The sequence below is a fragment of the Microtus ochrogaster genome, chromosome 2 (assembly GCF_000317375.1).
Source record: "Microtus ochrogaster isolate Prairie Vole_2 chromosome 2, MicOch1.0, whole genome shotgun sequence".
Lineage (NCBI taxonomy): Eukaryota > Metazoa > Chordata > Mammalia > Rodentia > Cricetidae > Microtus > Microtus ochrogaster.
The window spans coordinates 5,916,201-5,924,426 of NC_022010.1; the positions used below are offsets into that span (position 1 = coordinate 5,916,201).

The window sequence follows — 8,226 nt, forward strand, 5'->3', positions numbered from 1 at the left end:
CCTCATTGTCCGCTATGTTCAGAGAGTCCAGTTTTTTTTAATTTACACGTGTGTGTGTGTGTGTGTGTGTGTGTGTGTGTGTGTGTGTGTGTGAATGAATGAATGAATATGTGCCACATGAGTGCAATGCCTGTGGAGGCCAGAAGAGGGTGTCAGAGTCCCTGGAGCTGAGGTTACAGGATGTTGTGAGCCACCTGGCGTGGATGCTGGTAATGCAACTTGGGTCCTGGAAGAGAGGTACACACTGTTAACTCCTGAGCCATCTCTTCAGTCCTGTTCATGTCTTTTTCATGCCTCTGGTATGATCCTAGGTGGGAAAGAGTTGTCTGGACGAGAGATCATTTCTCTAAAAGCAGTCTAACATCCCTGCCCTTTGAGAGACAGGGTACCAAGCTGGAGAGAGCTCTCCTGAGGTTTACTATGGGAGACCTCACTGGACTCACACTTCCATTCTTTCTGGACTATCTTCTGGCCGTGCTCGCCATCACCGTCCATCCCCCAGGGACCGATCCAGGCTAACAGACACACAGTGGAGGGCATGCGAGGCTTTCCCATGGAATGCCAACCCATCAGCTTCCGGGGAAAGGAGCTGTTGGCTGGGATGCTCTGAGTGGGGGGTCCTGACATCTCCCGTTCAGGGCAGATTACTTAGAAGACCCCATTACTGAGGGCTGGAGAGATGGCTCCGTGGTTAGGAACACTTACATCTATTACTTCCAAGTTTGGTTCCCAGAAACCATGCTGTTTAACTCCAGCTCTAGGTGGTCTGATGCCCTCTTCTGAAGCCTTCCCTCCTGCATATTCTCTCTCTCTCTCTCTCTCTCTCTCTCTCTCTCTCTCTCTCTGTGTGTGTGTGTGTGTGTGTATCTGTCTGTCTCTCTCATACATACACAGACACACATACACATGCATGCATGCACATAGATAAAATAAATCTTTAAAGAAAGCAAGCAAGCCCCATTACTTTTGGAAGGCTGCGTGGCGGGCACAGGCTCAGAAAATGGGATGAGCTTCACTGGCTATATTAGACAGCCCACACAGTCCTCATGGTAACACACTGTTCCTGCCAAGCAGATGGGTACAGTCATGCCTGCTGGTCAGGGTACCCTTTCCTGTGGGCAGGGCACAAAACAGCTGATTTGTTCAATGATTTTTTTTTTAATAATGGGTGCCTTATCAATTCCAATCCCAATTGGACGCTGGTCCTGTTCACTTCAGCCAGTATCTCTGCGTCTCTTAGGGCAGAATTACTCTTCTATGTCATTTCCATTAGTGGCTTATGGTTTACCTTGTTTAATAATGTATGTGTGCCTATCTGTCCATCTTTAAACTAGCTTCATAGTTACAAGTTGCCTCCTGCTGTTGGGTTTAGGGTTACCATTATTTAAACAAGATTGAAAATGCGATCTTCCAGGGACAGGGTCCCCTGAAGACCAGTGGACGCCACGGTGGCTTACACGATACCCGTGACACAGAACAAGTTCTGTAAGGAAGGCGCTCTATGCAGCCTTGGTTTTCTGGAACGTCTGCCAAGTCTGGATATTGATTGCCCCCAAATCCAATCATCTCTATGAGAACACTCATTATGATGCCGCTTGCCCCCAACATTTAGTGTGGGGGAAAAAAACCATACCATTTCTTTGTTTATATTCTGCCTTGAGAGTGGACTGAAAGTAGTTTGGCAAGGTACGAAGCAGGAGAGCTGGGCCCAGTGAGAGTGAAAAGGTAACGGAGAGTAGGTGATAGGAGACATGATGGAGGGAGGAAGGGAGGGAGGGAGGGAGGGAGGGAGGGAGGGAGGGAGGAAGGAAGGGAGGAAGGGGGAAAGAAGGGTGAAGGAAAGAAGTGATCTCTAAGGAATGCATGCCAAGAAGATGTAAATTTTCACTGTAGTTGAGCAAGTGGAGAGGAGGTCAGGCAGACAGACAGCTTTTCCTAGCTGCCATTGGGAGAACACTGTTACTTAATGCATTATGTCATCTGTTTTTCTGGTTGTACTCTGAGCACATTCAAACTCAGCAGCAAAACTCGAGACATCACTGACTTAATCCGTTGACAAAGAGCATTTACTGTGTGCCTAATGTGGTGTTTTTAGCCTTTTCTCCCCAGGATATCAGCCTGCGATTCCTCAATTCATTTTTCTCTGCAGCGCTCAAGGGTGATCCGTGTATCTCGGGTTCTGTGGGAATCGGGAGGGCAGGCAGTGGTCGTGTATCTTTCCTGTGCGTTTGGACAGAGGAGGACATAAAATAGAGCGTGCGTCACTGCCGTTTATCTGTGGGAAATGAGCCCCTTAAATCCTGCCTTACTGCTTTGGTTGGAATGTGCTGTGTCTCCTGGCTGCTGGAAGCCTGTCACAGCAGCTAGTGACGACTTAATTTAGTTGGATGAGCTCGCTGCCTCCAAGAATCTGTACAACCCCCCCCCAAAAAAAAAACAAAAAAAACAGAAACCAGAAAATAAAAGTCATCCCTAGTTCTAAAGTCTCAGGTGCGCTCTCTCTCTCTCTCTCTCTCTCTCTCTCTCTCTCTCTCTCTCTCTCTCTCTCTGTCTCTGTCTGTCTCTCTTTCTGTCTCTCTCTCGCGCACATGAAGGTACATGAACTATAGAACTTGCTCAAACTGATGGTTGAAGATGCTGGTACACCAGCCCATGAGCGTCTGAGCCCACACCAAAGACCTTGGTCCAGGGAAGACAGGGAATAGCAGCTGTTTGTGAACCTGTCGTGGGGAACCCCTCCATATCCTGGGAAGCCCTCCACCTCATCCCCATAGGCTTCCGTTCCATTCTGAGGCCTGAGCCTTTGCCTTTTTGCCTCCATCTTGATTGTCTCTCAGACCTGGTTATGGAGAGCATGCGGCTGCCAAGTAAAGAACTTGGTTAGCTTGGTTTCGAAGGGCATATTTCCTAAGAAAAGGAAAATAGCTACAAACGCATATTACTTTCTCATTGTTCAAGGGCCACATTTAGATCCAACATGAGCGTCAATCAAATTAAAGCAGCCAGATCTATAGTGATCTCGTAGGAGGTTTGTGAGTCTCACAGCTTGGTGTATTTTAATAATAGAGAGAATGGTCAAATGGGCTGTTATTGCTTAATTCAAAGAGGTGGTCTTCTCCCAGGATGGGAAGGGAGCAGTCACTTGGTCCGGCCTCCATCCCTGGGCCAAATTAGATGGAACCCTCTTACATTAGAGTTCTCCATTGAAGGTGCTTGGCGGAGCGGCCAGGAGACTCTTGTGCTTTCTTTGTCCTCCTCTGCTCACATTGTCCAGCCTCTTGGCTGCTTTTGCATTGGAACTGCCTGTTAAAGCTGAAGTTGGGTTAAGGTAGACACCTGCTGCAGAGTCAGACTGTAACCACCGTGCTTTAGAGACCTCCTGAAACAGACGACAATTTTCTGTCCACTCTCCATCCAGAAGACGGACCCACCCCTCCCTGCAGAACTGGCACCCGCAGACTCGGTGGCGCACAGCTGTGTTTTGGACGTCAGAGTTACCCTGAATAGCCTGAAAGAGAAGTGGCATGCGCTCTGTATGCACCAGCAAGGCTCTGCGGGTGGCTCTGTGGTCCTGACCCCATGCTCTTAGCTGAATAACAAGTGGCCGAACCCTGTGGGCCCCGATGAAAAGCTCCTCCTCGCTGCGCAGTGCGACTACTACAGAACCCAACGCCGTTGCCTTTGATCTGTGGGAGTCGTTAATCAGTGCAGGCTCTCATTCCTTCACGCAAACATCAAGCCTTGTGTTAGTTAGCTGTTGGCAGAGTAGTGAAGGTGTGAGCCAGGAAGGATGGAGGCCTGCGGGCTGTGGATCCCGGAAGCTGCTAGGCACTGAGCGCTGCCTTCCTGGTCTCAACCCTTGTAGTTCAGGTTCCCTTTTCTCATAACTCTCCTTCCCATTACTGGATGTGCAAAGACTCCCAAAGACAACCAGAGTGTCCCAGGCCCAGAGGCCACGCCTCTACCCAGGTGGGCCTGGGCATCCCTGCGGGTTCCTGAGGTCAGGCTGCTTTCATGTCTGTGTGGCATAGTCCACTATGTTAACGTCTTCACTGGGGTCCCTGATAATTTTAGAAAATAAATATTCTCTTTAGCCCCCCCCCCAATGCTTAGTTAGCCCCCAGTGGTTTCCTTGGCCTGTCTCAGGTATATCACTGTCTTTGAATGCATGTTGTGTGGGTCCTATCTCCCAGTTTAAAGGAACGTTAATATCTCCTACCATTTTCTTTTCAGTTTTTAAAAAGGATTTATTATTATTATTATTATTATTATTATTATTATTATTATTATTATTATTATTATTGGATTTTCAAGACAGGGTTTCTTTGTGTAGCCTTGACTATCCTGGAACTCATTCTGTAAACCAGGCTTCCCTCAGACTCAGAGATCCACCTCCCAAATGCTGGAATTGAAGGTGTGCACCACCACCACCCGGCTAGATTTATTAATTTTTATTTTATATGTGTGGGTGTTTTGTTGGCATGTCTAAAATGTGCATGCAGTGCCTGAGGAAGCCATAACAGGGTCACAGATCACCTGGAACCAGTTAAAGGTGGTTGTGAGCGGCCATGTTGGTGCCAAGAACCAAATCCAGGTCCTCTACAAGAACAAATGCCCCTAACTGCTGAGTCATGTCTCCAGCCCCTCTTACTGTTTCCTTTCTGGGCTCAGCTGGGTGGTCCTCAAAGCCGGTGGCGATGCTGGCACACACCAGGGCCTGCTTACATTCTCTATTCATGCCTCCCCATCGATGATGGCGGCTCATTACAGCTTGCCTCTGTGAGGATTGGTGTCTGATGTGTCCAAATGATCCAAATGCCTCATAATGGTGAATTTTAATGGGAATGAATCATCCATGACTGAAATTTCTGATTCCAAGGGACAGTTGAATGAGTTTTTAATGGTGTAGACTTCTTGGAATCTTTGCTATTAATAAAGTGTAACAAATAGGGATGTAGAAGAGGGCTTCAGCACCTCTGTGTGGCCCAGCGAGCCTTAGAATGGAAAGAACTGAGTTCACCCTCTGTTTCTTATTTATTTTGAGAGTTTATACCAAGTGGAGAGAGGGAGAGGTGGTATATGTATGGATGTATCTACATGTGTATGTCATGGGATACAGAGGCCAAAGGTCTCCATCAAGTATTCTTGAAACAGTGTTCCATTAAATCTATAATTTGCCAATTGACTAGAGTGGCTGGCCAGTGAGTCCTGGGACCCTCCTGTCTCTGCCCTCCCCACCCCCTGTGCTAAGGTTATAGCTATGCTCTTGGGAGCTTGGCTTTTTAGGTGGGTGCTGGAGAATAAGCTCAAGGCCTCTCTCCAGTCTCATTTGCATATTTTCGATAGTGACCTTTGCCCTGTGAGGACATATTTAAGTAGATCAAATTGGCTTACAGACCAAAAATATCTCCTATCTCTCCCATTAAAACAAAAAATAAAAAACACACAATTCTTGCTGACCCCTGATGTAGAGGTGATTAATATAAGAGCCCGTTCTTTCTCGATAAATCCTCTCTTTTCTCCATGGTGATTATGGCGTGCATCAGAGGGACCTGGGGAGGCTCATGGGAGCAGACCCTGCTTGGTCACTGGCTGCAAATGAGATTTCAACAGTAGTACAGATGGCTTTGTTCTAAAGCTAAGTAAATATTTATTCTCACCCCAGCAAGTTAGACTTTTGTCGTTGCTGGATATATTTAGTTAGCTTGCCATCATGGAAACCCAAGACAATTAGCATATACAGAGAAAATGACTGGTTTGGGGTCACAGGTTTGATGGCTCTTGTCCATGACTGGCTTCTTGTGTTTGAGTCTATGTCAAAGCAGCACATGGTGGGGGGGGCACTGTGAACACATACTGCTCACCTTGTGACCAGAACGCAAGGGTGGAGGGGTAGAGTAAGGGGCAGGATCCACAGTCACTCTCAAGGTCATGACGTTAGGACCCTCTCACTAGACCCTCAGCAACTCTCAGTCTTGAGTCTACATAGATAATATCGAGACACAATTTCCAGTGCCGTTGTCCTGCCTGAAGGATTTCTGTGCAGTGTGGGTCTTCTGGGGAGACTTCCCTTTCCCCCTTGTCAGTGGCAACCTCTCCTTCATCTTCTCTTGGGAGAGATAGATACTTCTGCTATCTGCAGAGCTTTAAGCAGACAGGTTAAACACTGTCGCAATGTTTACAATGCTGCTATATTGTCTTCAGGCTCAGCCCTTCCACAGAGTGGTTTTAACATCTGATCTTGTTAATGTGTCTGTGCTGCTTAGGTTTTTGTTTTTGCCAGTTTGACACAAGTCAGCATCATCTGGGAAAAGGGAATTGAAATGAGGAAGTGTTTCAGTTTGGCCTGTGGGATTACTGACGGATGTGGGAGGGCCCAGTCCACTGTGGGTGGCGCCATCCCCTTGGCATGTGGTCTCTGATTGTACAAGAAAGGCCGAGTGAGCCATGGGGAGCAAGACTGCTTCAGTTTCTGCCTGCAGCCTCCTCTCCTGCTTGAGTTCCTGCCTTGGCTTCCCTTAGTGAAGGACAGTGATTGAACCTGTAAGCCAAGTAAACCCTTTCCTCCCCAAGTTACTTTTGGTCATGATGTTTTCTCATAGCTATGGAGACCATTCCACCCATGCCTGGCTCAGTGAACTAGGGAATTTATTGGGGTTACTCATAGGAACATGGACAGCTTATGGGCAGCTATGCTATCGAGTTTCCTTCTTTCGCCATCATTTACTGCTGTGTGTTCTCAGGAAAGCCCTCCCCTCTCCAGTGAAGGGGAATGTTGGTAGTCGCAGTCCCATGGGGGCCCAGCCCCGGTGATGAACGTTGCTCTGGTCTAAGATGGCGACAGTTAAATCCAACCTGGAATCAGCCTCCCAGCACTCCCGTTGTTGCCCTGGGTATAACAGTTCTTCTCTGCCTGGTTTGATGAGTTTCTTGTTGCTGTTTTTGTTGTTGTTGTTGTTTAAGATTTATTTACTCGGGGGCTGGAGAGATGGCTCAGAGGTTAAGAGCATTGCCTGCTCTTCCAAAGGTCCTGAGTTCAATTCCCAGCAACCACATGGTGGCTCACAACCATCTGTAATGAGATCTGGTGCCCTCTTCTGGCCTTCAGACATACATACAGACAGAATATTGTATACATAATACATCAATAAATATTAAAAAAAGATTTATTTACTCATTATGTATACAGTGTTATGTCTGCACATATGCCTGCAGGCCAGAAGAGGCCACTAGATCTCAATACAGATGGTTGTGAGCCACCATGTGGTTGCTGGGAATTGAACTCAGGACCTCTGGAATAGCAGGTAGTGTTCCTAACCGCTGAGCCATCTTTCCAGCCCCCTTGTTGCTGGTTTTAAGCAATTTGAATGTAATTCACTTAAGCGTAATTGTCTTCATGTTTCTTAGGTTTAGAGTTTGTGAAGTTCTTGTGTCTGTGGGGTCAAAGCTTTGAACAACTTTGGACGTTGGTGGCCATTGCTTCTTGCGGCATTTCTCCAGCTCACTCCAAAGTCCTCCAGAGACCCCAGTTAATGCGCGTGCTGCTCCCACTGTCTCAGCTCTCTACAGCTCACCCCAAAGTCCTCCAGAGACCCCAGTTAATGCACATTCTGCTCCCACTGTCTCAGCTCTCTGCAGCTCCCTGTTCACTTTTAAAACTCTTTTTACAATTTTATTATTATTATTTTTTGTCCGTGTTTTCTCTTGTCTAGTTTCTATTGCTATGACTTCGGGTGTACTAGTCTCTATCTCACATGTCTTTATATAGCCTATTATAAATGGAAAATGGACATATTAGAGAGAACGTCATAGTTCTAAAATTTTTAAGTTGTCTCATAGACTTTCATGGAGAATAAATTTTGTTTTAAGAAAATGACTCCTTTTGCCTCTAGCTAAGACCAGATGGCTCTTTGTGCTCTCACAGTTAAGCAATTGGTGCTATAATCTACACTGTCTCTCTAGTCTGAGGTCCCCTGGGTCTGTCTGTCCCTCGTTCCCCTCATGCCCTTTCAGTTCTCCTGTCTAAACTTTTCTGATTTCTGCTGCCATACTGCTCTGAATCACCACCATTTCTCTCTTGGCTGGTAACCCTGCCCTCCTCAGGGGCTCTCCTGCTCCTTAGTCCCTTTGTTTCATTTCGATCTGTGATTTCCCACAACATCCCAGCATCCTTTGGTTTTTCGAGACAGAGGTTTTTTTTTTGTTTTGTTTTTTTTTTTTTTTTTT

General features: G+C 46.8%; 1 protein-coding gene across 5 annotated transcripts in view; it reads left to right on the forward strand.

Moving 5' to 3' along the window:
• Window positions 1-8,226, forward strand: part of Cit (citron rho-interacting serine/threonine kinase) — a 167,977-nt gene that overhangs the window by 109,295 nt on the left and 50,456 nt on the right. The window lies entirely within an intron of this gene.